General features: G+C 39.7%; 50 non-coding genes across 50 annotated transcripts; all 50 read left to right on the forward strand.

Moving 5' to 3' along the window:
* Positions 1–472: 472 nt before the first annotated feature.
* Positions 473–544, forward strand: trnat-cgu (transfer RNA threonine (anticodon CGU)). Its single transcript has one exon. It is a non-coding gene; the product is annotated as a tRNA-Thr (tRNA).
* A 479-nt stretch (positions 545–1023) lies between these two features.
* On the forward strand, positions 1024–1095 carry trnat-cgu (transfer RNA threonine (anticodon CGU)). Its single transcript has one exon. It is a non-coding gene; the product is annotated as a tRNA-Thr (tRNA).
* Positions 1096–1287: 192 nt separating this feature from the next.
* On the forward strand, positions 1288–1359 carry trnat-cgu (transfer RNA threonine (anticodon CGU)). Its single transcript has one exon. It is a non-coding gene; the product is annotated as a tRNA-Thr (tRNA).
* Positions 1360–1781: 422 nt separating this feature from the next.
* Positions 1782–1853, forward strand: trnat-agu (transfer RNA threonine (anticodon AGU)). The gene has a single exon. It is a non-coding gene; the product is annotated as a tRNA-Thr (tRNA).
* Positions 1854–2054: 201 nt separating this feature from the next.
* Positions 2055–2126, forward strand: trnat-cgu (transfer RNA threonine (anticodon CGU)). Its single transcript has one exon. It is a non-coding gene; the product is annotated as a tRNA-Thr (tRNA).
* A 478-nt stretch (positions 2127–2604) lies between these two features.
* trnat-cgu (transfer RNA threonine (anticodon CGU)) lies at positions 2605–2676 on the forward strand. Its single transcript has one exon. It is a non-coding gene; the product is annotated as a tRNA-Thr (tRNA).
* Positions 2677–2868: 192 nt separating this feature from the next.
* Positions 2869–2940, forward strand: trnat-cgu (transfer RNA threonine (anticodon CGU)). Its single transcript has one exon. It is a non-coding gene; the product is annotated as a tRNA-Thr (tRNA).
* A 422-nt stretch (positions 2941–3362) lies between these two features.
* trnat-agu (transfer RNA threonine (anticodon AGU)) lies at positions 3363–3434 on the forward strand. Its single transcript has one exon. It is a non-coding gene; the product is annotated as a tRNA-Thr (tRNA).
* Positions 3435–3635: 201 nt separating this feature from the next.
* trnat-cgu (transfer RNA threonine (anticodon CGU)) lies at positions 3636–3707 on the forward strand. Its single transcript has one exon. It is a non-coding gene; the product is annotated as a tRNA-Thr (tRNA).
* A 478-nt stretch (positions 3708–4185) lies between these two features.
* On the forward strand, positions 4186–4257 carry trnat-cgu (transfer RNA threonine (anticodon CGU)). Its single transcript has one exon. It is a non-coding gene; the product is annotated as a tRNA-Thr (tRNA).
* Positions 4258–4707: 450 nt separating this feature from the next.
* On the forward strand, positions 4708–4779 carry trnat-cgu (transfer RNA threonine (anticodon CGU)). Its single transcript has one exon. It is a non-coding gene; the product is annotated as a tRNA-Thr (tRNA).
* A 479-nt stretch (positions 4780–5258) lies between these two features.
* Positions 5259–5330, forward strand: trnat-cgu (transfer RNA threonine (anticodon CGU)). The gene has a single exon. It is a non-coding gene; the product is annotated as a tRNA-Thr (tRNA).
* Positions 5331–5522: 192 nt separating this feature from the next.
* trnat-cgu (transfer RNA threonine (anticodon CGU)) lies at positions 5523–5594 on the forward strand. Its single transcript has one exon. It is a non-coding gene; the product is annotated as a tRNA-Thr (tRNA).
* A 479-nt stretch (positions 5595–6073) lies between these two features.
* On the forward strand, positions 6074–6145 carry trnat-cgu (transfer RNA threonine (anticodon CGU)). The gene has a single exon. It is a non-coding gene; the product is annotated as a tRNA-Thr (tRNA).
* Positions 6146–6624: 479 nt separating this feature from the next.
* trnat-cgu (transfer RNA threonine (anticodon CGU)) lies at positions 6625–6696 on the forward strand. Its single transcript has one exon. It is a non-coding gene; the product is annotated as a tRNA-Thr (tRNA).
* Positions 6697–7085: 389 nt separating this feature from the next.
* On the forward strand, positions 7086–7157 carry trnat-cgu (transfer RNA threonine (anticodon CGU)). Its single transcript has one exon. It is a non-coding gene; the product is annotated as a tRNA-Thr (tRNA).
* Positions 7158–7636: 479 nt separating this feature from the next.
* trnat-cgu (transfer RNA threonine (anticodon CGU)) lies at positions 7637–7708 on the forward strand. Its single transcript has one exon. It is a non-coding gene; the product is annotated as a tRNA-Thr (tRNA).
* Positions 7709–8175: 467 nt separating this feature from the next.
* On the forward strand, positions 8176–8247 carry trnat-cgu (transfer RNA threonine (anticodon CGU)). Its single transcript has one exon. It is a non-coding gene; the product is annotated as a tRNA-Thr (tRNA).
* A 479-nt stretch (positions 8248–8726) lies between these two features.
* Positions 8727–8798, forward strand: trnat-cgu (transfer RNA threonine (anticodon CGU)). Its single transcript has one exon. It is a non-coding gene; the product is annotated as a tRNA-Thr (tRNA).
* A 478-nt stretch (positions 8799–9276) lies between these two features.
* trnat-cgu (transfer RNA threonine (anticodon CGU)) lies at positions 9277–9348 on the forward strand. The gene has a single exon. It is a non-coding gene; the product is annotated as a tRNA-Thr (tRNA).
* A 450-nt stretch (positions 9349–9798) lies between these two features.
* Positions 9799–9870, forward strand: trnat-cgu (transfer RNA threonine (anticodon CGU)). The gene has a single exon. It is a non-coding gene; the product is annotated as a tRNA-Thr (tRNA).
* Positions 9871–10349: 479 nt separating this feature from the next.
* Positions 10350–10421, forward strand: trnat-cgu (transfer RNA threonine (anticodon CGU)). Its single transcript has one exon. It is a non-coding gene; the product is annotated as a tRNA-Thr (tRNA).
* A 192-nt stretch (positions 10422–10613) lies between these two features.
* trnat-cgu (transfer RNA threonine (anticodon CGU)) lies at positions 10614–10685 on the forward strand. Its single transcript has one exon. It is a non-coding gene; the product is annotated as a tRNA-Thr (tRNA).
* Positions 10686–11164: 479 nt separating this feature from the next.
* Positions 11165–11236, forward strand: trnat-cgu (transfer RNA threonine (anticodon CGU)). The gene has a single exon. It is a non-coding gene; the product is annotated as a tRNA-Thr (tRNA).
* Positions 11237–11715: 479 nt separating this feature from the next.
* Positions 11716–11787, forward strand: trnat-cgu (transfer RNA threonine (anticodon CGU)). The gene has a single exon. It is a non-coding gene; the product is annotated as a tRNA-Thr (tRNA).
* Positions 11788–12176: 389 nt separating this feature from the next.
* On the forward strand, positions 12177–12248 carry trnat-cgu (transfer RNA threonine (anticodon CGU)). Its single transcript has one exon. It is a non-coding gene; the product is annotated as a tRNA-Thr (tRNA).
* A 479-nt stretch (positions 12249–12727) lies between these two features.
* Positions 12728–12799, forward strand: trnat-cgu (transfer RNA threonine (anticodon CGU)). Its single transcript has one exon. It is a non-coding gene; the product is annotated as a tRNA-Thr (tRNA).
* A 478-nt stretch (positions 12800–13277) lies between these two features.
* trnat-cgu (transfer RNA threonine (anticodon CGU)) lies at positions 13278–13349 on the forward strand. Its single transcript has one exon. It is a non-coding gene; the product is annotated as a tRNA-Thr (tRNA).
* Positions 13350–13738: 389 nt separating this feature from the next.
* Positions 13739–13810, forward strand: trnat-cgu (transfer RNA threonine (anticodon CGU)). The gene has a single exon. It is a non-coding gene; the product is annotated as a tRNA-Thr (tRNA).
* Positions 13811–14002: 192 nt separating this feature from the next.
* Positions 14003–14073, forward strand: trnat-cgu (transfer RNA threonine (anticodon CGU)). The gene has a single exon. It is a non-coding gene; the product is annotated as a tRNA-Thr (tRNA).
* Positions 14074–14552: 479 nt separating this feature from the next.
* On the forward strand, positions 14553–14624 carry trnat-cgu (transfer RNA threonine (anticodon CGU)). The gene has a single exon. It is a non-coding gene; the product is annotated as a tRNA-Thr (tRNA).
* Positions 14625–15098: 474 nt separating this feature from the next.
* trnat-cgu (transfer RNA threonine (anticodon CGU)) lies at positions 15099–15170 on the forward strand. The gene has a single exon. It is a non-coding gene; the product is annotated as a tRNA-Thr (tRNA).
* Positions 15171–15559: 389 nt separating this feature from the next.
* On the forward strand, positions 15560–15631 carry trnat-cgu (transfer RNA threonine (anticodon CGU)). Its single transcript has one exon. It is a non-coding gene; the product is annotated as a tRNA-Thr (tRNA).
* A 479-nt stretch (positions 15632–16110) lies between these two features.
* On the forward strand, positions 16111–16182 carry trnat-cgu (transfer RNA threonine (anticodon CGU)). Its single transcript has one exon. It is a non-coding gene; the product is annotated as a tRNA-Thr (tRNA).
* Positions 16183–16661: 479 nt separating this feature from the next.
* trnat-cgu (transfer RNA threonine (anticodon CGU)) lies at positions 16662–16733 on the forward strand. The gene has a single exon. It is a non-coding gene; the product is annotated as a tRNA-Thr (tRNA).
* A 389-nt stretch (positions 16734–17122) lies between these two features.
* Positions 17123–17194, forward strand: trnat-cgu (transfer RNA threonine (anticodon CGU)). Its single transcript has one exon. It is a non-coding gene; the product is annotated as a tRNA-Thr (tRNA).
* A 192-nt stretch (positions 17195–17386) lies between these two features.
* Positions 17387–17458, forward strand: trnat-cgu (transfer RNA threonine (anticodon CGU)). The gene has a single exon. It is a non-coding gene; the product is annotated as a tRNA-Thr (tRNA).
* A 456-nt stretch (positions 17459–17914) lies between these two features.
* Positions 17915–17986, forward strand: trnat-cgu (transfer RNA threonine (anticodon CGU)). Its single transcript has one exon. It is a non-coding gene; the product is annotated as a tRNA-Thr (tRNA).
* A 465-nt stretch (positions 17987–18451) lies between these two features.
* Positions 18452–18523, forward strand: trnat-cgu (transfer RNA threonine (anticodon CGU)). The gene has a single exon. It is a non-coding gene; the product is annotated as a tRNA-Thr (tRNA).
* Positions 18524–18988: 465 nt separating this feature from the next.
* On the forward strand, positions 18989–19060 carry trnat-cgu (transfer RNA threonine (anticodon CGU)). Its single transcript has one exon. It is a non-coding gene; the product is annotated as a tRNA-Thr (tRNA).
* A 192-nt stretch (positions 19061–19252) lies between these two features.
* Positions 19253–19323, forward strand: trnat-cgu (transfer RNA threonine (anticodon CGU)). The gene has a single exon. It is a non-coding gene; the product is annotated as a tRNA-Thr (tRNA).
* Positions 19324–19802: 479 nt separating this feature from the next.
* trnat-cgu (transfer RNA threonine (anticodon CGU)) lies at positions 19803–19874 on the forward strand. The gene has a single exon. It is a non-coding gene; the product is annotated as a tRNA-Thr (tRNA).
* A 474-nt stretch (positions 19875–20348) lies between these two features.
* trnat-cgu (transfer RNA threonine (anticodon CGU)) lies at positions 20349–20420 on the forward strand. The gene has a single exon. It is a non-coding gene; the product is annotated as a tRNA-Thr (tRNA).
* Positions 20421–20809: 389 nt separating this feature from the next.
* On the forward strand, positions 20810–20881 carry trnat-cgu (transfer RNA threonine (anticodon CGU)). Its single transcript has one exon. It is a non-coding gene; the product is annotated as a tRNA-Thr (tRNA).
* A 479-nt stretch (positions 20882–21360) lies between these two features.
* On the forward strand, positions 21361–21432 carry trnat-cgu (transfer RNA threonine (anticodon CGU)). The gene has a single exon. It is a non-coding gene; the product is annotated as a tRNA-Thr (tRNA).
* Positions 21433–21911: 479 nt separating this feature from the next.
* Positions 21912–21983, forward strand: trnat-cgu (transfer RNA threonine (anticodon CGU)). Its single transcript has one exon. It is a non-coding gene; the product is annotated as a tRNA-Thr (tRNA).
* Positions 21984–22372: 389 nt separating this feature from the next.
* Positions 22373–22444, forward strand: trnat-cgu (transfer RNA threonine (anticodon CGU)). The gene has a single exon. It is a non-coding gene; the product is annotated as a tRNA-Thr (tRNA).
* A 192-nt stretch (positions 22445–22636) lies between these two features.
* On the forward strand, positions 22637–22708 carry trnat-cgu (transfer RNA threonine (anticodon CGU)). The gene has a single exon. It is a non-coding gene; the product is annotated as a tRNA-Thr (tRNA).
* Positions 22709–23187: 479 nt separating this feature from the next.
* Positions 23188–23259, forward strand: trnat-cgu (transfer RNA threonine (anticodon CGU)). Its single transcript has one exon. It is a non-coding gene; the product is annotated as a tRNA-Thr (tRNA).
* Positions 23260–23724: 465 nt separating this feature from the next.
* Positions 23725–23796, forward strand: trnat-cgu (transfer RNA threonine (anticodon CGU)). The gene has a single exon. It is a non-coding gene; the product is annotated as a tRNA-Thr (tRNA).
* Positions 23797–23846: the final 50 nt, after the last annotated feature.

Below are 23846 nucleotides of genomic sequence, written 5' to 3' on the forward strand. Positions count from 1 at the left end.
TCGATGGAAGTCTCGATGTAAATCCCATGTTGAAATGTCATGGGATTTACAGAATATCCATATAGTTACATTAGGGAATGGACATTTGATGTCATCTACTCCGGCAAGGAAAAACCTTGACAGTAGCAATACTGTGATTGAAGACACTCAGAACTTCAATAATTAAGAACATAATTTCGTGAAGAGCACACATTCAAATTCATGAGGCATGATGGCCAAGGGGGTCAGTATCGTGAAAACAGAAGACCATTGAATCAAACCCCATCCATGCCTAGCAAGGTCTCTGTGAAATGGAATGTAATTTACAGAATGTCATTATTTTTACATTATGGGATGGACGTTTGTTTTCTTTAGTTCAAGCTTGGGAATTCTCTTACAGTAACAATACTGTGGAGGAAGACATACCGAACCTCAATAAACAAGATAATGAAAAGTTAAACTTTTTTTCAAGATTGGTTTTGTTAATTTCAGAGGCGTGGTGGCCAAGTGGTAAGGCGTCGGTCTCGTAAACCGAAGATCATGGGTTCAAACCCCATTCCCGCCTAGCAAGGTCTCGATGTAAGTCTCGATGTAAATCCCATGTTGAAATGTCATGGGGTTTACAGAATATCGATGTAGTTACATTGGGGAATGGACATTTGATGTCATCTACTCCGCAAAGGAAAAACCTTGACAGTAGCAATACTGTGATTGAAGACACTCAGAACTTCAGTAATTAAGAACATAGTTTCTTGTAGAGCCCACATTCAAAATCATGAGGCATGATGGCCAAGGGGGTCAGTATCGTGAACAGAAGACCATTGAATCAAACCCCATCCATGCCTAGCAAGATCTCTGTGAAATGGAATGTGATTTACAGAATGTCATTATCTTTACATTGTGGGATGGACGTTTGTTTTCTTTGGTTCAAGCATGGGAATTCTCTTACAGTAACAATACTGTGGAGGAAGACATACCGAACCTCAATAAACAAGAAAATGAAAAGTTAAACTTTTTTTCAAGATTGGTTTTCGTAAATTCTGAGGTGTGGTGGCCAAGTGGTAAGGCGTCGGTCTCGTAAACCGTAGATCATGGGTTCAATCCCCATTCATGCCTAGCAAGTACTTGAAGTAATGTCATGTGGTATACAGAATGTTCAGATAATTACAATTGGGAATGGACAATTGATGTCATCACTTTCAGCAAGGGAAGACATATACAGTAGCAATAATGTGATTGATGTCAAGTAGTACGTTTGGAATAAGAAAAGTTTAAGATTTTATAAAGAGCACATATTCTATTTCATGAGGCGTGGTGGCCAAGTGGTAAGGCGTCGGTCTCGTAAACCGAAGATCATGGGTTCAAACCCCATTCACGCCTAGCAAGGTCTCGCTGTAAATCCCATGATGAAATGTCATGGGTTTTACAGAATATCCATATAGTTACATTGGGGAAGGAAAGGAAAAACCGGCAAGGAAAAACCTTGACAGTAGCAACACTGTGATTGAAGACACTCAGAACTTCAATAATTAAGAACATAGTTTCTTGTCGAGCCCACATTCAAATTCATGAGGCATGATGGCCAAGGGGGTCAGTATCGTGAACAGAAGACCATTGAATCAAACCCCATCCATGTAATTTACAGAATGTCATTATCTTTACATTGTGGGATGGACGTTTGTTTTCTTTAGTTCAAGCATGGGAATTCTCTTACAGTAACAATACTGTGGAGGAAGACATAACGAACCTCAATAAACAAGAAAGTTAAACCTTTTTTCAAGATTGGTTTTGGTAAATTTTGAGGCGTGGTGGCCAAGTGGGAAGGCGTCGGTCTAGTAAACCGAAGATCATGGGTTCATATCCCATTCACGCCTAGCAAGGTCTCGATGTAAGTCTCGATGTAATTTACAGAATGTCATAATTTTTACATTATGGGATGGACGTTTGTTTTCTTTAGTTCAAGCTTGGGAATTCTCTTACAGTAACAATACTGTGGAGGAAGACATACCGAACCTCAATAAACAAGATAATGAAAAGTTAAACTTTTTTTCAAGATTGGTTTTGTTAATTTCTGAGGCGTGGTGGCCAAGTGGTAAGGCGTCGGTCTCGTAAAACGAAGATCATGGGTTCAAACCCCATTCACGCCTAGCAAGGTCTCGATGTAAGTCTCGATGTAAATCCCATGTTGAAATGTCATGGGGTTTACAGAATATCGATATAGTTACATTGGGGAATGGACATTTGATGTCGTCTACTCCGGCAAGGAAAAACTTGACAGTAGCAATACTGTGATTGAAGACACTCATAACTTCAATAATTAAGAACATAGTTTCTTGTAGAGCCCACATTCAAATTCATGAGGCATGATGGCCAAGGGGGTCAGTATCGTGAACAGAAGACCATTGAATCAAACCCCATCCATGCCTAGCAAGATCTCTGTGAAATGGAATGTGATTTACAGAATGTCATTATCTTTACATTGTGGGATGGACGTTTGTTTTCTTTGGTTCAAGCATGGGAATTCTCTTACAGTAACAATACTGTGGAGGAAGACATACCGAACCTCAATAAACAAGAAAATGAAAAGTTAAACTTTTTTTCAAGATTGGTTTTCGTAAATTCTGAGGTGTGGTGGCCATGTGGTAAGGCGTCGGTCTCGTAAACCGTAGATCATGGGTTCAATCCCCATTCACGCCTAGCAAGTACTTGAAGTAATGTCATGTGGTATACAGAATGTTCAGATAATTACAATTGGGAATGGACAATTGATGTCATCACTTTCAGCAAGGGAAGACCTATACAGTAGCAATAATGTGATTGATGTCAAGTAGTACGTTTGGAATAAGAAAAGTTTAAGATTTTATAAAGAGCACATATTCTATTTCATGAGGCGTGGTGGCCAAGTGGTAAGGCGTCGGTCTCGTAAACCGAAGATCATGGGTTCAAACCCCATTCACGCCTAGCAAGGTCTCGCTGTAAATCCCATGATGAAATGTCATGGGTTTTACAGAATATCCATATAGTTACATTGGGGAAGGAAAGGAAAAACCGGCAAGGAAAAACCTTGACAGTAGCAACACTGTGATTGAAGACACTCAGAACTTCAATAATTAAGAACATAGTTTCTTGTCGAGCCCACATTCAAATTCATGAGGCATGATGGCCAAGGGGGTCAGTATCGTGAACAGAAGACCATTGAATCAAACCCCATCCATGTAATTTACAGAATGTCATTATCTTTACATTGTGGGATTGACGTTTGTTTTCTTTAGTTCAAGCATGGGAATTCTCTTACAGTAACAATACTGTGGAGGAAGACATAACGAACCTCAATAAACAAGAAAGTTAAACCTTTTTTCAAGATTGGTTTTGGTTAATTTTGAGGCGTGGTGGCCAAGTGGGAAGGCGTCGGTCTAGTAAACTGAAGATCATGGGTTCATATCCCATTCACGCCTAGCAAGGTCTCGATGTAAGTCTCGTTGTAATTTACAGAATGTCATAATTTTTACATTATGGGATGGACGTTTGTTTTCTTTAGTTCAAGCTTGGGAATTCTCTTACAGTAACAATACTGTGGAGGAAGACATACCGAACCTCAATAAACAAGATAATGAAAAGTTAAACTTTTTTTCAAGATTGGTTTTGTTAATTTCTGAGGCGTGGTGGCCAAGTGGTAAGGCGTCGGTCTCGTAAAACGAAGATCATGGGTTCAAACCCCATTCACGCCTAGCAAGGTCTCGATGTAAGTCTCGATGTAAATCCCATGTTGAAATGTCATGGGGTTTACAGAATATCGATATAGTTACATTGGGGAATGGACATTTGATGTCGTCTACTCCGGCAAGGAAAAACTTGACAGTAGCAATACTGTGATTGAAGACACTCATAACTTCAATAATTAAGAACATAGTTTCTTGTAGAGCCCACATTCAAATTCATGAGGCATGATGGCCAAGGGGGTCAGTATCGTGAACAGAAGACCATTGAATCAAACCCCATCCATGCCTACCAAGGTCTCTGTGAAATGGAATGTAATTTACAGAATGTCATTATTTTTACATTATGGGATGGACGTTTGTTTTCTTTAGTTCAAGCTTGGGAATTCTCTTACAGTAACAATACTGTGGAGGAAGACATACCGAACCTCAATAAACAAGATAATGAAAAGTTAAACTTTTTTTCAAGATTGGTTTTGTTAATTTCTGAGGCGTGGTGGCCAAGTGGTAAGGCGTCGGTCTCGTAAACCGAAGATCATGGGTTCAATCCCCATTCACGCCTAGCAAGTTCTTGAAGAAATGTCATGTGATATACAGAATGTTCAGATAATTACAATTGGGAATGGACAATTGATGTCATCACTTTCAGCAAGGGCAGACCTATACAGTAGCAATAATGTGATTGATGTCAAGTAGTACGTTTGGAATAAGAAAAGTTTAAGATTTTATAAAGAGCACATATTCTAATTCATGCGGCGTGGTGGCCAAGTGGTAAGGCGTTGATATCGTAAACCGAAGATAATGGTTTCAAAACCCATTCACGCCTAGCAAGGTCTCGATGTAAGTCTCGATGTAAATCCCATGTTGAAATGTCATGGGATTTACAGAATATCCATATAGTTACATTGGGGAATGGACATTTGATGTCATCTACTCCGGCAAGGAAAAACCTTGACAGTAGCAATACTGTGATTGAAGACACTCAGAAAAGATTGGTTTTGTTAATTTCTGGGGGGTGGTGGCCAAGTGGTAAGGCGTCGGTCTCGTAAACCGAAGATCGTGGGTTCAAACCCCATTCACGCCTAGCAAGGTCTCTATGTAAGTCTCGATGTAAATCCCATGTTGAAATGTCATGGGGTTTACAGAATATCGATATAGTTACATTGGGGAATGGACATTTAATGTCATCTACTCCGGCAAGGAAAAACCTTGACAGTAGCAATACTGTGATTGAAGACACTCAGAACTTCAATAATTAAGAACATAGTTTCTTGTAGAGCCCACATTCAAATTCATGAGGCATGATGGCCAAGGGGGTCAGTATCGTGAACAGAAGACCATTGAATCAAACCCCATCCATGCCGAGCAAGGTCTCTGTGAAATGGAATGTAATTTACAGAATGTCATTATCTTTACATTGTGGGATGGACGTCTGTTTTCTTTGGTTCAAGCATGGGAATTCTCTTACAGTAACAATACTGTGGAGGAAGACATACCGAACCTCACTAAACAAGAAAATGAAAAGTTAAACTTTTTTTCAAGATTGGTTTTCATAAATTCTGTGGTGTGGTGGCCAAGTGGTAAGGCGTCGGTCTCGTAATCCGAAGATCATGGGTTCAATCCCCATTCACGCCTAGCAAGTTCTTGAAGTAATGTCATGTGATATACAGAATGTTCAGATAATTACAATTGGGAATGGACAATTGATGTCATCACTTTCAGCAAGGGAAGACCTATACAGTAGCAATAATGTGATTGATGTCAAGTAGAACGTTTGGAATAAGAAAAGTTTAAAATTTTATAAAGAGCACATATTCTAATTCATGCGGCGTGGTGGCCAAGTGGTAAGGCGTCGGTCTCGTAAACCGAAGATCATGGGTTCAATCCCCATTCACGCCTAGCAAGGTCTCGATGTAAGTCTCGATGTAAATCCCATGTTGAAATGTCATGGGGTTTACAGAATATCCATATAGTTACATTGGGGAATGGACATTTGATGTCATCAACTCCGGCAAGGAAAAACCTTGACAGTAGCAATACTGTGATTGAAGACACTCAGAACTTCAATAATTAAGAACATAGTTTCTTGTCGAGCCCACATTCAAATTCATGAGGCATGATGGTCAAGGGGGTTAGTATCGTGAACAGAAGACCATTGAATCAAACCCCATCCATGCCTAGCAAGGTCTCTGTGAAATGGTATTTAATTTACAGAATGTCATTATCTTTACATTGTGGGATGGACGTTTGTTTTCTTTAGTTCAAGCATGGGAATTCTCTTACAGTAACAATACTGTGGAGGAAGACATACCGAACCTCAATAAACAAGAAAATGAAAAGTTAATTTTTTTTTCAAGATTGGTATTCGTAAATTCTGAGGCGTGGTGGCCAAGTGGTAAGGCGTCGGTCTCGTAAACCGAAGATCATGGGTTCAAACCCCATTCACGCCTAGCAAGGTCTCGATGTAAGTCTCGATGTAAATCCCATGTTGAAATGTCATGGGGTTTACAGAACATCCATATAGTTACATTGGGGAATGGACATTTGATGTCATCAACTCCGGCAAGGAAAAACCTTGACAGTAGCAATACTGTGATTGAAGACACTCAGAACTTCAATAATTAAGAACATAGTTTCTTGTCGAGCCCACATTCAAATTCATGAGGCATGATGGTCAAGGGGGTTAGTATCGTGAACAGAAGACCATTGAATCAAACCCCATCCATGCCTAGCAAGGTCTCTGTGAAATGGTATGTAATTTACAGAATGTCATTATCTTTACATTGTGGGATGGACGTTTGTTTTCTTTAGTTCAAGCATGGGAATTCTCTTACAGTAACAATACTGTGGAGGAAGACATACCGAACCTCAATAAACAAGAAAATGAAAAGTTAAATTTTTTTTCAAGATTGGTATTCGTAAATTCTGAGGCGTGGTGGCCAAGTGGTAAGGCGTCGGTCTCGTAAACCGAAGATCATGGGTTCAAACCCCATTCACGCCTAGCAAGGTCTCGATGTAAGTCTCGATGTAAATCCCATGATGAAATGTCATGGGTTTTACAGAATATCCATATAGTTACATTGGGGAATGGACATTTGATGTCATCAACTCCGGCAAGGAAAAACCTTGACAGTAGCAATACTGTCAAGACCATTGACAGTAGACCATTGAATCAAACCCCATCCATGCCTAGCAAGGTCTCTGTGAAATGGAATGTAATTTACAGAATGTCATTATCTTTACATTGTGGGATGGACTTTGGTTTTCTTTAGTTCAAGCTTGGGAATTCTCTTACAGTAACAATACTGTGGAGGAAGACATACCGAACCTCAATAAACAAGATAATGAAAAGTTAAACTTTTTTTCAAGATTGGTTTTGGTAATTTCTGAGGCGTGGTGGCCAAGTGGTAAGGCGTCGGTCTCGTAAACCGAAGATCATGGGTTCAAATCCCATTCACGCCTAGCAAGGTCTCGTTGTAAGTCTCGATGTAAATCCCATGTTGAAATGTCACGTGATTTACAGAATATTCATATAGTTACATTGGTGAATGGACATTTGATGTCATCTACTCCGGCAAGGAAAAACCTTGACAGTAGCAATACTGTGATTGAAGACACTCAGAACATCAATAATTAAGAACATAATTTCGTGACGAGCACACATTCAAATTCATGAGGCATGATGGCCAAGGGGGTGAGTATCGTGAACAGAAGACCATTGAATCAAAACCCATCCATGCCTAGCAAGGTCTCTGTGAAATGGATTGTAATTTACAGAATGTCATTATCTTTACATTGTGGGATGGACGTTTGTTTTCTTTAGTTCAAGCTTGGGAATTCTCTTACAGTAACAATACTGTGGAGGAAGACATACCGTACCTCAATAAACAAGATAATGAAAAGTTAAACTTTTTTTCAAGATTGGTTTTGGTAATTTCTGAGGCGTGGTGGCCAAGTGGTAAGGAGTCGGTCTCGTAAACCGAAGATCATGGGTTCAAACCCCATTCACGCCTAGCAAGGTCGCGATGTAAATCACATGTTGAAATGTCATGGGATTTACAGAATATCCATATAGTTACATTGGGGAATGGACATTTGATGTCATCAACTCCGGCAAGGAAAAACCTTGCCAGTAGCAATACTGTGATTGAAGACACTCAGAATTTCAATAATCAAGAACATAGTTTCTTGTAGAGCCCACATTCAAATTCATGAGGCATGATGGCCAAGGGGGTCAGTATCGTGAACAGAAGACCATTGAATCAAACCCCATCCATGCCTAGCAAGATCTCTGTGAAATGGTATGTAATTTACAGAATGTTATTATCTTTACATTATGGGATGGACGTTTGTTTTCTTTAGTTCAAGCATGAGAATTCTCTGACAGTAACAATACTGTGGAGGAAGACATACCGAACCTCAATAAACAAGATAATGAAAAGTTAAACTTTTTTTCAAGATTGGTTTTGGTAATTTCTGAGGCGTGGTGGCCAAGTGGTAAGGCGTCGGTCTCGTAAACCGAAGATCATGGGTTCAAATCCCATTCACGCCTAGCAAGGTCTCGATGTAAGTCTCGATGTAAATCCCATGTTGAAATGTCACGTGATTTACAGAATATTCATATAGTTACATTGGTGAATGGACATTTGATGTCATCTACTCCGGCAAGGAAAAACCTTGACAGTAGCAATACTGTGATTGAAGACACTCAGAACATCAATAATTAAGAACATAATTTCGTGACGAGCACACATTCAAATTCATGAGGCATGATGGCCAAGGGGGTGAGTATCGTGAACAGAAGACCATTGAATCAAAACCCATCCATGCCTAGCAAGGTCTCTGTGAAATGGATTGTAATTTACAGAATGTCATTATCTTTACATTGTGGGATGGACGTTTGTTTTCTTTAGTTCAAGCTTGGGAATTCTCTTACAGTAACAATACTGTGGAGGAAGACATACCGTACCTCAATAAACAAGATAATGAAAAGTTAAACTTTTTTTCAAGATTGGTTTTGGTAATTTCTGAGGCGTGGTGGCCAAGTGGTAAGGCGTCGGTCTCGTAAACCGAAGATCATGGGTTCAAACCCCATTCACGCCTAGCAAGGTCTCGATGTCAGTCGCGATGTAAATCACATGTTGAAATGTCATGGGATTTACAGAATATCCATATAGTTACATTGGGGAATGGACATTTGATGTCGTCTACTCCGGCAAGGAAAAACTTGACAGTAGCAATACTGTGATTGAAGACACTCATAACTTCAATAATTAAGAACATAGTTTCTTGTAGAGCCCACATTCAAATTCATGAGGCATGATGGCCAAGGGGGTCAGTATCGTGAACAGAAGACCATTGAATCAAACCCCATCCATGCCTACCAAGGTCTCTGTGAAATGGAATGTAATTTACAGAATGTCATTATTTTTACATTATGGGATGGACGTTTGTTTTCTTTAGTTCAAGCTTGGGAATTCTCTTACAGTAACAATACTGTGGAGGAAGACATACCGAACCTCAATAAACAAGATAATGAAAAGTTAAACTTTTTTTCAAGATTGGTTTTGTTAATTTCTGAGGCGTGGTGGCCAAGTGGTAAGGCGTCGGTCTCGTAAACCGAAGATCATGGGTTCAATCCCCATTCACGCCTAGCAAGTTCTTGAAGAAATGTCATGTGATATACAGAATGTTCAGATAATTACAATTGGGAATGGACAATTGATGTCATCACTTTCAGCAAGGGCAGACCTATACAGTAGCAATAATGTGATTGATGTCAAGTAGTACGTTTGGAATAAGAAAAGTTTAAGATTTTATAAAGAGCACATATTCTAATTCATGCGGCGTGGTGGCCAAGTGGTAAGGCGTTGATATCGTAAACCGAAGATAATGGTTTCAAAACCCATTCACGCCTAGCAAGGTCTCGATGTAAGTCTCGATGTAAATCCCATGTTGAAATGTCATGGGATTTACAGAATATCCATATAGTTACATTGGGGAATGGACATTTGATGTCATCTACTCCGGCAAGGAAAAACCTTGACAGTAGCAATACTGTGATTGAAGACACTCAGAAAAGATTGGTTTTGTTAATTTCTGGGGGGTGGTGGCCAAGTGGTAAGGCGTCGGTCTCGTAAACCGAAGATCGTGGGTTCAAACCCCATTCACGCCTAGCAAGGTCTCTATGTAAGTCTCGATGTAAATCCCATGTTGAAATGTCATGGGGTTTACAGAATATCGATATAGTTACATTGGGGAATGGACATTTAATGTCATCTACTCCGGCAAGGAAAAACCTTGACAGTAGCAATACTGTGATTGAAGACACTCAGAACTTCAATAATTAAGAACATAGTTTCTTGTAGAGCCCACATTCAAATTCATGAGGCATGATGGCCAAGGGGGTCAGTATCGTGAACAGAAGACCATTGAATCAAACCCCATCCATGCCGAGCAAGGTCTCTGTGAAATGGAATGTAATTTACAGAATGTCATTATCTTTACATTGTGGGATGGACGTCTGTTTTCTTTGGTTCAAGCATGGGAATTCTCTTACAGTAACAATACTGTGGAGGAAGACATACCGAACCTCACTAAACAAGAAAATGAAAAGTTAAACTTTTTTTCAAGATTGGTTTTCATAAATTCTGTGGTGTGGTGGCCAAGTGGTAAGGCGTCGGTCTCGTAATCCGAAGATCATGGGTTCAATCCCCATTCACGCCTAGCAAGTTCTTGAAGTAATGTCATGTGATATACAGAATGTTCAGATAATTACAATTGGGAATGGACAATTGATGTCATCACTTTCAGCAAGGGAAGACCTATACAGTAGCAATAATGTGATTGATGTCAAGTAGAACGTTTGGAATAAGAAAAGTTTAAAATTTTATAAAGAGCACATATTCTAATTCATGCGGCGTGGTGGCCAAGTGGTAAGGCGTCGGTCTCGTAAACCGAAGATCATGGGTTCAATCCCCATTCACGCCTAGCAAGGTCTCGATGTAAGTCTCGATGTAAATCCCATGTTGAAATGTCATGTGGTTTACAGAATATCCATATAGTTACATTGGGGAATGGACATTTGATGTCATCAACTCCGGCAAGGAAAAACCTTGACAGTAGCAATACTGTGATTGAAGACACTCAGAACTTCAATAATTAAGAACATAGTTTCTTGTCGAGCCCACATTCAAATTCATGAGGCATGATGGTCAAGGGGGTTAGTATCGTGAACAGAAGACCATTGAATCAAACCCCATCCATGCCTAGCAAGGTCTCTGTGAAATGGTATGTAATTTACAGAATGTCATTATCTTTACATTGTGGGATGGACGTTTGTTTTCTTTAGTTCAAGCATGGGAATTCTCTTACAGTAACAATACTGTGGAGGAAGACATACCGAACCTCAATAAACAAGAAAATGAAAAGTTAATTTTTTTTTCAAGATTGGTATTCATAAATTCTGAGGCGTGGTGGCCAAGTGGTAAGGCGTCGGTCTCGTAAACCGAAGATCATGGGTTCAAACCCTATTCACGCCTAGCAAGGTCTCGATGTAAGTCTCGATGTAAATCCCATGTTGAAATGTCATGGGGTTTACAGAACATCCATATAGTTACATTGGGGAATGGACATTTGATGTCATCAACTCCGGCAAGGAAAAACCTTGACAGTAGCAATACTGTGATTGAAGACACTCAGAACTTCAATAATTAAGAACATAGTTTCTTGTCGAGCCCACATTCAAATTCATGAGGCATGATGGTCAAGGGGGTTAGTATCGTGAACAGAAGACCATTGAATCAAACCCCATCCATGCCTAGCAAGGTCTCTGTGAAATGGTATGTAATTTACAGAATGTCATTATCTTTACATTGTGGGATGGACGTTTGTTTTCTTTAGTTCAAGCATGGGAATTCTCTTACAGTAACAATACTGTGGAGGAAGACATACCGAACCTCAATAAACAAGAAAATGAAAAGTTAAATTTTTTTTCAAGATTGGTATTCGTAAATTCTGAGGCGTGGTGGCCAAGTGGTAAGGCGTCGGTCTCGTAAACCGAAGATCATGGGTTCAAACCCCATTCACGCCTAGCAAGTTCTCGATGTAAGTCTCGATGTAAATCCCATGATGAAATGTCATGGGTTTTACAGAATATCCATATAGTTACATTGGGGAATGGACATTTGATGTCATCAACTCCGGCAAGGAAAAACCTTGACAGTAGAAATACTGTCAAGACCATTGACAGTAGACCATTGAATCAAACCCCATCCATGCCTAGCAAGGTCTCTGTGAAATGGAATGTAATTTACAGAATGTCATTATCTTTACATTGTGGGATGGACTTTGGTTTTCTTTAGTTCAAGCTTGGGAATTCTCTTACAGTAACAATACTGTGGAGGAAGACATACCGAACCTCAATAAACAAGATAATGAAAAGTTAAACTTTTTTTCAAGATTGGTTTTGGTAATTTCTGAGGCGTGGTGGCCAAGTGGTAAGGCGTCGGTCTCGTAAACCGAAGATCATGGGTTCAAATCCCATTTACGCCTAGCAAGGTCTCCATGTAAGTCTCGATGTAAATCCCATGTTGAAATGTCACGTGATTTACAGAATATCCATATAGTTACATTGGTGAATGGACATTTGATGTCATCTACTCCGGCAAGGAAAAACCTTGACAGTAGCAATACTGTGATTGAAGACACTCAGAACATCAATAATTAAGAACATAATTTCGTGACGAGCACACATTCAAATTCATGAGGCATGATGGCCAAGGGGGTGAGTATCGTGAACAGAAGACCATTGAATCAAAACCCATCCATGCCTAGCAAGGTCTCTGTGAAATGGATTGTAATTTACAGAATGTCATTATCTTTACATTGTGGGATGGACGTTTGTTTTCTTTAGTTCAAGCTTGGGAATTCTCTTACAGTAACAATACTGTGGAGGAAGACATACCGTACCTCAATAAACAAGATAATGAAAAGTTAAACTTTTTTTCAAGATTGGTTTTGGTAATTTCTGAGGCGTGGTGGCCAAGTGGTAAGGCGTCGGTCTCGTAAACCGAAGATCATGGGTTCAAACCCCATTCACGCCGAGCAAGGTCTCGATGTCAGTCGCGATGTAAATCACATGTTGAAATGTCATGGGATTTACAGAATATCCATATAGTTACATTGGGGAATGGACATTTGATGTCATCAACTCCGGCAAGGAAAAACCTTGACAGTAGCAATACTGTGATTGAAGACACTCAGAATTTCAATAATCAAGAACATAGTTTCTTGTAGAGCCCACATTCAAATTCATGAGGCATGATGGCCAAGGGGGTCAGTATCGTGAACAGAAGACCATTGAATCAAACCCCATCCATGCCTAGCAAGATCTCTGTGAAATGGTATGTAATTTACAGAATGTTAATATCTTTACATTATGGGATGGACGTTTGTTTTCTTTAGTTCAAGCATGAGAATTCTCTGACAGTAACAATACTGTGGAGGAAGACATACCGAACCTCAATAAACAAGATAATGAAAAGTTAAACTTTTTTCAAGATTGGTATTGGTAATTTCTGAGGCGTGGTGGCCAAGTGGTAAGGCGTCGGTCTCGTAAACCGAAGATCATGGGTTCAAACCCCATTCACGCCTAGCAAGGTCTCGATGTAAGTCTCGATGTAAATCCCATGATGAAATGTCATGGGTTTTACAGAATATCCATATAGTTACATTGGGGAATGGACATTTGATGTCATCAACTCCGGCAAGGAAAAACCTTGACAGTAGCAATACTGTCAAGACCATTGACAGTAGACCATTGAATCAAACCCCATCCATGCCTAGCAAGGTCTCTGTGAAATGGAATGTAATTTACAGAATGTCATTATCTTTACATTGTGGGATGGACTTTGGTTTTCTTTAGTTCAAGCTTGGGAATTCTCTTACAGTAACAATACTGTGGAGGAAGACATACCGAACCTCAATAAACAAGATAATGAAAAGTTAAACTTTTTTTCAAGATTGGTTTTGGTAATTTCTGAGGCGTGGTGGCCAAGTGGTAAGGCGTCGGTCTCGTAAACCGGAGATCATGGGTTCAAACCCCATTCACGCCTAGCAAGTTCTTGAAGTAATGTCATGTGTTATACAGAATGTTCAGATAATTACAATTGGGAAAGGACAATTGATGTCATCACTTTCAGCAAGGGAAGACCTATACAGTAGCAATAATGTGAATGATGTCAAGTAGAACGTTTGGAATAAGAAAAGTTAAAGATTTTATAAAGAGCACATATTTTGATTAATGTGGTGTGGTGGCCAAGTGGTAAGGCGTCGGTCTCGTAAACCGAAGATCATGGGTTCAACCCCATTCACGCCTAGCAAGGTCTCGATGTAAGTCTCGATGTAAATCCCATGTTGAAATGTCATGTGATTTACAGAATATCCATATAGTTACATTGGTGAATGGACATTTGATGTCATCTACTCCGGCAAGGAAAAACCTTGACAGTAGCAATACTGTGATTGAAGACACTCAGAACATCAATAATTAAGAACATAATTTCGTGACGAGCACACATTCAAATTCATGAGGCATGATGGCCAAGGGGGTCAGTATCGTGAACAGAAGACCATTGAATCAAAACCCATCCATGCCTAGCAAGGTCTCTGTGAAATGGAATGTAATTTACAGAATGTCATTATCTTTACATTGTGGGATGGACGTTTGTTTTCTTTAGTTCAAGCTTGGGAATTCTCTTACAGTAACAATACTGTGGAGGAAGACATACCGAACCTCAATAAACAAGATAATGAAAAGTTAAACTTTTTTCCAAGATTGGTTTTGATAATTTCTGAGGCGTGGTGGCCAAGTGGTAAGGCGTCGGTCTCGTAAACCGAAGATCATGGGTTCAAACCCCATTCACGCCTAGCAAGGTCTCGATGTCAGTCTCGATGTAAATCCAATGTTGAAATGTCATGGGATTTACAGTATATCAATATAGTTACATTGGGGAATGGACATTTGATGTCATCAACTCCGGCAAGGAAAAACCTTGACAGTAGCAATACTGTGATTGAAGACACTCAGAACTTCAATAATTAAGAACATAGTTTCTTGTAGAGCCCACATTCAAATTCATGAGGCATGATGGCCAAGGGGGTCAGTATCGTGAACAGAAGACCATTGAATCAAACCCCATCCATGCCTAGCAAGGTCTCTGTGAAATGTAATTTACAGAATGTCATTATCTTTACATTGTGGGATGGACGTTTGTTTTCTTTAGTTCAAGCTTGGGAATTCTCTTACAGTAACAATACTGTGGAGGAAGACATACCGAACCTCAATAAACAAGATAATGAAAAGTTAGACTTTTTTTCAAGATTGGTTTTGGTAATTTCTGAGGCGTGGTGGCCAAGTGGTAAGGCGTCGGTCTCGTAAACCGAAGATCATGGGTTCAAACCCCATTCACGCCTAGCAAGGTCTCGATGTAAGTCTCGATGTAAATCCCATGATGAAATGTCATGGGTTTTACAGAATATCCATATAGTTACATTGGGGAATGGACATTTGATGTCATCAACTCCGGCAAGGAAAAACCTTGACAGTAGCAATACTGTCAAGACCATTGACAGTAGACCATTGAATCAAACCCCATCCATGCCTAGCAAGGTCTCTGTGAAATGGAATGTAATTTACAGAATGTCATTATCTTTACATTGTGGGATGGACTTTGGTTTTCTTTAGTTCAAGCTTGGGAATTCTCTTACAGTAACAATACTGTGGAGGAAGACATACCGAACCTCAATAAACAAGATAATGAAAAGTTAAACTTTTTTTCAAGATTGGTTTTGGTAATTTCTGAGGCGTGGTGGCCAAGTGGTAAGGCGTCGGTCTCGTAAACCGAAGATCATGGGTTCAAATCCCATTCACGCCTAGCAAGGTCTCGATGTAAGTCTCGATGTAAATCCCATGTTGAAATGTCACGTGATTTACAGAATATCCATATTGTTACATTGGTGAATGGACATTTGATGTCATCTACTCCGGCAAGGAAAAACCTTGACAGTAGCAATACTGTGATTGAAGACACTCAGAACATCAATAATTAAGAACATAATTTCGTGACGAGCACACATTCAAATTCATGAGGCATGATGGCCAAGGGGGTGAGTATCGTGAACAGAAGACCATTGAATCAAAACCCATCCATGCCTAGCAAGGTCTCTGTGAAATGGATTGTAATTTACAGAATGTCATTATCTTTACATTGTGGGATGGACGTTTGTTTTCTTTAGTTCAAGCTTGGGAATTCTCTTACAGTAACAATACTGTGGAGGAAGACATACCGTACCTCAATAAACAAGATAATGAAAAGTTAAACTTTTTTTCAAGATTGGTTTTGGTAATTTCTGAGGCGTGGTGGCCAAGTGGTAAGGCGTCGGTCTCGTAAACCGAAGATCATGGGTTCAAACCCCATTCACGCCTAGCAAGGTCTCGATGTCAGTCGCGATGTAAATCACATGTTGAAATGTCATGGGATTTACAGAATATCCATATAGTTACATTGGGGAATGGACATTTGATGTCATCAACTCCGGCAAGGAAAAACCTTGACAGTAGCAATACTGTGATTGAAGACACTCAGAATTTCAATAATCAAGAACATAGTTTCTTGTAGAGCCCACATTCAAATTCATGAGGCATGATGGCCAAGGGGGTCAGTATCGTGAACAGAAGACCATTGAATCAAACCCCATCCATGCCTAGCAAGAGCTCTGTGAAATGGTATGTAATTTACAGAATGTTATTATCTTTACATTATGGGATGGACGTTTGTTTTCTTTAGTTCAAGCATGAGAATTCTCTGACAGTAACAATACTGTGGAGGAAGACATACCGAACCTCAATAAACAAGATAATGAAAAGTTAAACTTTTTTTCAAGATTGGTTTTGGTAATTTCTGAGGCGTGGTGGCCAAGTGGTAAGGCGTCGGTCTCGTAAACCGAAGATCATGGGTTCAAACCCCATTCACGCCTAGCAAGGTCTCGATGTAAGTCTCGATGTAAATCCCATGATGAAATGTCATGGGTTTTACAGAATATCCATATAGTTACATTGGGGAATGGACATTTGACGTCATCAACTCCGGCAAGGAAAAACCTTGACAGTAGCAATACTGTCAAGACCATTGACAGTAGACCATTGAATCAAACCCCATCCATGCCTAGCAAGGTCTCTGTGAAATGGAATGTAATTTACAGAATGTCATTATCTTTACATTGTGGGATGGACTTTGGTTTTCTTTAGTTCAAGCTTGGGAATTCTCTTACAGTAACAATACTGTGGAGGAAGACATACCGAACCTCAATAAACAAGATAATGAAAAGTTAAACTTTTTTTCAAGATTGGTTTTGGTAATTTCTGAGGCGTGGTGGCCAAGTGGTAAGGCGTCGGTCTCGTAAACCCAAGATCATGGGTTCAAACCCTATTCACGCCTAGCAAGTTCTTGAAGTAATGTCATGTGTTATACAGAATGTTCAGATAATTACAATTGGGAAAGGACAATTGATGTCATCACTTTCAGCAAGGGAAGACCTATACAGTAGCAATAATGTGATTGATGTCAAGTAGAACGTTTGGAATAAGAAAAGTTAAAGATTTTATAAAAAGCACATATTCTGATTTATGTGGCGTGGTGGCCAAGTGGTAAGGCGTCGGTCTCGTAAACCGAAGATCATGGGTTCAAACCCCATTCACGCCTAGCAAGGTCTCGATGTAAATCCCATGTTGAAATGTCATGAGATTTACAGAATATCGATATTGGGGCATGGACATTTGATTTCATCTACTCCGGGAAGGAATAACCTTGACAGTAGCAATACTGTGATTGAAGACACTCAGAACTTCAATAATTAAGAACATAGTTTCTTGTAGAGCCCACATTCAAATTCATGAGGCATGATGGCCAAGGGGGTCAGTATCGTGAACAGAAGAGCATTGAATCAAACCCCATCCATGCCTAAGATCTCTGTGAAATGGTATGTAATTTACAGAATGTCATTATCTTTACATTGTGGGATGGACTTTTGTTTTCTTTAGTTCCAGCATGGGAATACTCTTACAGTAACAATACTGTGAAGGAAGACATACCGAACCTCAATAAACAAGAAAATGAAAAGTTAAACTTTTTTTCAAGATTGGTTTTGGTATATTTTGAGGCGTGGTGGCCAAGTGGTAAGGCGTCGGCCTCGTAAACCGAAGTTCACGGGTTCAAACCCTATTCACGCCTAGCAAGGTCTCGATGTAAATCGCATGATGATATGTCATGGGTTTTACAGAATATCCATATAGTTACATTGGGGAATGGACATTTGATGTCATCAACTCCGGCAAGGAAAAACCTTGACAGTAGCAATACTGTGATTGAAGACACTCAGAACTTCAATAATTAAGAACATATTCTTGTAGAGCACACCTTCAAATTCATGAGGCATGATGGCCAAGGGGGTCAGTATCGTGAACAGAAGACCATTGAATCAAACCCCATCCATGCCTAGCAAGGTCTCTGTGAAATGGAATGTAATTTACAGAATGTCATTATCTTTACATTGTGGGATGGACGTTTGTTTTCTTTAGTTCAAGCATGGGAATTCTCTTACAGTAACAATACTGTGGAGGAAGACATACCGAACCTCAATGAACAAGAAAATGAAAAGTTAAACTTTTTTTCAAGATTGGTTTTTGTAAATTGTGAGGCGTGGTGGCCAAGTGGTAAGGCGTCGGTCTCGTAAACCGAAGATCATGGGTTCAAACCCTATTCACGCCTAGCAATGTCTCGATGTAAATCCCATGATGAAATGTCATCGGTTTTACAGAATATCCATATAGTTACATTGGGGAATGGACATTTGATGTCATCAACTCCGGCAAGGAAAAACCTTGACAGTAGCAATACTGTGATTGAAGACACTCAGAACTTCAATAATTAAGAACATATTCTTGTAGAGCACACCTTCAAATTCATGAGGCATGATGGCCAAGGGGGTCAGTATCGTGAACAGAAGACCATTGAATCAAACCCCATCCATGCCTAGCAAGGTCTCTGTGAAATGGAATGTAATTTACAGAATGTCATTATCTTTACATTGTGGGATGGACGTTTGTTTTCTTTAGTTCAAGCATGGGAATTCTCTTACAGTAACAATACTGTGGAGGAAGACATACCGAACCTCAATAAACAAGATAATGAAAAGTTAAACTTTTTTTCAAGATTGGTTTTCGTAATTTCTGAGGCGTGGTGGCCAAGTGGTAAGGCGTCGGTCTCGTAAACCGAAGATCATGGGTTCAAACCCCATTCACGCCTAGCAAGTTCTTGAAGTAATGTCATGTGTAATATAGAATGTTCAGATAATTACAATTGGGAAAGGACAATTGATGTCATCACTTTCAGCAAGGGAAGACCTATACAGTAGCAATAATGTGAATGATGTCAAGTAGAACGTTTGGAATAAGAAAAGTTAAAGATTTTATAAAGAGCACATATTTTGATTCATGTGGTGTGGTGGCCAAGTGGTAAGGCGTCGGTCTCGTAAACCGAAGATCATGGGTTCAACCCCATTCACGCCTAGCAAGGTCTCGATGTAAGTCTCGATGTAAATCCCATGTTGAAATGTCATGTGATTTACAGAATATCCATATAGTTACATTGGTGAATGGACATTTGATGTCATCTACTCCGGCAAGGAAAAACCTTGACAGTAGCAATACTGTGATTGAAGACACTCAGAACATCAATAATTAAGAACATAATTTCGTGACGAGCACACATTCAAATTCATGAGGCATGATGGCCAAGGGGGTCAGTATCGTGAACAGAAGACCATTGAATCAAAACCCATCCATGCCTAGCAAGGTCTCTGTGAAATGGAATGTAATTTACAGAATGTCATTATCTTTACATTGTGGGATGGACGTTTGTTTTCTTTAGTTCAAGCTTGGGAATTCTCTTACAGTAACAATACTGTGGAGGAAGACATACCGAACCTCAATAAACAAGATAATGAAAAGTTAAAGTTTTTTCCAAGATTGGTTTTGGTAATTTCTGAGGCGTGGTGGCCAAGTGGTAAGGCGTCGGTCTCGTAAACCGAAGATCATGGGTTCAAACCCCATTCACGCCTAGCAAGGTCTCGATGTCAGTCTCGATGTAAATCCCATGTTGAAATGTCATGGGATTTACAGTATATCAATATAGTTACATTGGGGAATGGACATTTGATGTCATCAACTCCGGCAAGGAAAAACCTTGACAGTAGCAATACTGTGATTGAAGACACTCAGAACTTCAATAATTAAGAACATAGTTTCTTGTAGAGCCCACATTCAAATTCATGAGGCATGATGGCCAAGGGGGTCAGTATCGTGAACAGAAGACCATTGAATCAAACCCCATCCATGCCTAGCAAGGTCTCTGTGAAATGTAATTTACAGAATGTCATTATCTTTACATTGTGGGATGGACGTTTGTTTTCTTTAGTTCAAGCTTGGGAATTCTCTTACAGTAACAATACTGTGGAGGAAGACATACCGAACCTCAATAAACAAGATAATGAAAAGTTAGACTTTTTTTCAAGATTGGTTTTGGTAATTTCTGAGGCGTGGTGGCCAAGTGGTAAGGCGTCGGTCTCGTAAACCGAAGAGCATGGGTTCAAACCCCATTCACGCCTAGCAAGGTCTCGATGTAAGTCTCGATGTAAATCCCATGATGAAATGTCATGGATTTTACAGAATATCCATATAGTTACATTGGGGAATGGACATTTGATGTCATCAACTCCGGCAAGGAAAAACCTTGACAGTAGCAATACTGTCAAGACCATTGACAGTAGACCATTGAATCAAACCCCATCCATGCCTAGCAAGGTCTCTGTGAAATGGAATGTAATTTACAGAATGTCATTATCTTTACATTGTGGGATGGACTTTGGTTTTCTTTAGTTCAAGCTTGGGAATTCTCTTACAGTAACAATACTGTGGAGGAAGACATACCGAACCTCAATAAACAAGATAATGAAAAGTTAAACTTTTTTTCAAGATTGGTTTTGGTAATTTCTGAGGCGTGGTGGCCAAGTGGTAAGGCGTCGGTCTCGTAAACCGAAGATCATGGGTTCAAATCCCATTCACGCCTAGCAAGGTCTCGATGTAAGTCTCGATGTAAATCCCATGTTGAAATGTCACGTGATTTACAGAATATTCATATAGTTACATTGGTGAATGGACATTTGATGTCATCTACTCCGGCAAGGAAAAACCTTGACAGTAGCAATACTGTGATTGAAGACACTCAGAACATCAATAATTAAGAACATAATTTCGTGACGAGCACACATTCAAATTCATGAGGCATGATGGCCAAGGGGGTGAGTATCGTGAACAGAAGACCATTGAATCAAAACCCATCCATGCCTAGCAAGGTCTCTGTGAAATGGATTGTAATTTACAGAATGTCATTATCTTTACATTGTGGGATGGACGTTTGTTTTCTTTAGTTCAAGCTTGGGAATTCTCTTACAGTAACAATACTGTGGAGGAAGACATACCGTACCTCAATAAACAAGATAATGAAAAGTTAAACTTTTTTTCAAGATTGGTTTTGGTAATTTCTGAGGCGTGGTGGCCAAGTGGTAAGGCGTCGGTCTCGTAAACCGAAGATCATGGGTTCAAACCCCATTCACGCCTAGCAAGGTCTCGATGTCAGTCGCGATGTAAATCACATGTTGAAATGTCATGGGATTTACAGAATATCCATATAGTTACATTGGGGAATGGACATTTGATGTCATCAACTCCGGCAAGGAAAAACCTTGCCAGTAGCAATACTGTGATTGAAGACACTCAGAATTTCAATAATCAAGAACATAGTTTCTTGTAGAGCCCACATTCAAATTCATGAGGCATGATGGCCAAGGGGGTCAGTATCGTGAACAGAAGACCATTGAATCAAACCCCATCCATGCCTAGCAAGATCTCTGTGAAATGGTATGTAATTTACAGAATGTTATTATCTTTACATTATGGGATGGACGTTTGTTTTCTTTAGTTCAAGCATGAGAATTCTCTGACAGTAACAATACTGTGGAGGAAGACATACCGAACCTCAATAAACAAGATAATGAAAAGTTAAACTTTTTTTCAAGATTGGTTTTGGTAATTTCTGAGGCGTGGTGGCCAAGTGGTAAGGCGTCGGTCTCGTAAACCGAAGATCATGGGTTCAAACCCCATTCACGCCTAGCAAGGTCTCGATGTAAGTCTAGATGTAAATCCCATGATGAAATGTCATGGGTTTTACAGAATATCCATATAGTTACATTGGGGAATGGACATTTGATGTCATCAACTCCGGCAAGGAAAAACCTTGACAGTAGCAATACTGTCAAGACCATTGACAGTAGACCATTGAATCAAACCCCATCCATGCCTAGCAAGGTCTCTGTGAAATGGAATGTAATTTACAGAATGTCATTATCTTTACATTGTGGGATGGACTTTGGTTTTCTTTAGTTCAAGCTTGGGAATTCTCTTACAGTAACAATACTGTGGAGGAAGACATACCGAACCTCAATAAACAAGATAATGAAAAGTTAAACTTTTTTTCAAGATTGGTTTTGGTCATTTCTGAGGCGTGGTGGCCAAGTGGTAAGGCGTCGGTCTCGTAAACCGAAGATCATGGGTTCAAACCCCATTCACGCCTAGCAAGTTCTTGAAGTAATGTCATGTGTTATACAGAATGTTCAGATAATTACAATTGGGAAAGGACAATTGATGTCATCACTTTCAGCAAGGGAAGACCTATACAGTAGCAATAATGTGAATGATGTCAAGTAGAACGTTTGGAATAAGAAAAGTTAAAGATTTTATAAAGAGCACATATTTTGATTCATGTGGTGTGGTGGCCAAGTGGTAAGGCGTCGGTCTCGTAAACCGAAGATCATGGGTTCAAACCCCATTCACGCCTAGCAAGGTCTCGATGTCAGTCTCGATCTAAATCCCATGTTGAAATGTCATGTGATTTACAGAATATCCATATAGTTACATTGGTGAATGGACATTTGATGTCATCTACTCCGGCAAGGAAAAACCTTGACAGTAGCAATACTGTGATTGAAGACACTCAGAACATCAATAATTAAGAACATAATTTCGTGACGAGCACACATTCAAATTCATGAGGCATGATGGCCAAGGGGGTCAGTATCGTGAACAGAAGACCATTGAATCAAAACCCATCCATGCCTAGCAAGATCTCTGTGAAATGGTATGTAATTTACAGAATGTCATTATCTTTACATTGTGGGATGGACTTTTGTTTTCTTTAGTTCCAGCATGGGAATACTCTTACAGTAACAATACTGTGAAGGAAGACATACCGAACCTCAATAAACAAGAAAATGAAAAGTTAAACTTTTTTTCAAGATTGGTTTTGGTATATTTTGAGGCGTGGTGGCCAAGTGGTAAGGCGTCGGCCTCGTAAACCGAAGTTCACGGGTTCAAACCCTATTCACGCCTAGCAAGGTCTCGATGTAAATCGCATGATGAAATGTCATGGGTTTTACAGAATATCCATATAGTTACATTGGGGAATGGACATTTGATGTCATCAACTCCGGCAAGGAAAAACCTTGACAGTAGCAATACTGTGATTGAAGACACTCAGAACTTCAATAATTAAGAACATATTCTTGTAGAGCACACCTTCAAATTCATGAGGCATGATGGCCAAGGTGGTCAGTATCGTGAACAGAAGACCATTGAATCAAACCCCATCCATGCCTAGCAAGGTCTCTGTGAAATGGAATGTAATTTACAGAATGTCATTATCTTTACATTGTGGGATGGACGTTTGTTTTCTTTAGTTCAAGCATGGGAATTCTCTTACAGTAACAATACTGTGGAGGAAGACATACCGAACCTCAATGAACAAGAAAATGAAAAGTTAAACTTTTTTTCAAGATTGGTTTTTGTAAATTGTGAGGCGTGGTGGCCAAGTGGTAAGGCGTCGGTCTCGTAAACCGAAGATCATGGGTTCAAACCCTATTCACGCCTAGCAAGGTCTCGATGTAAATCCCATGATGAAATGTCATGGGTTTTACAGA

The sequence above is a fragment of the Gadus chalcogrammus genome, chromosome 10 (assembly GCF_026213295.1).
Source record: "Gadus chalcogrammus isolate NIFS_2021 chromosome 10, NIFS_Gcha_1.0, whole genome shotgun sequence".
NCBI lineage: Eukaryota > Metazoa > Chordata > Actinopteri > Gadiformes > Gadidae > Gadus > Gadus chalcogrammus.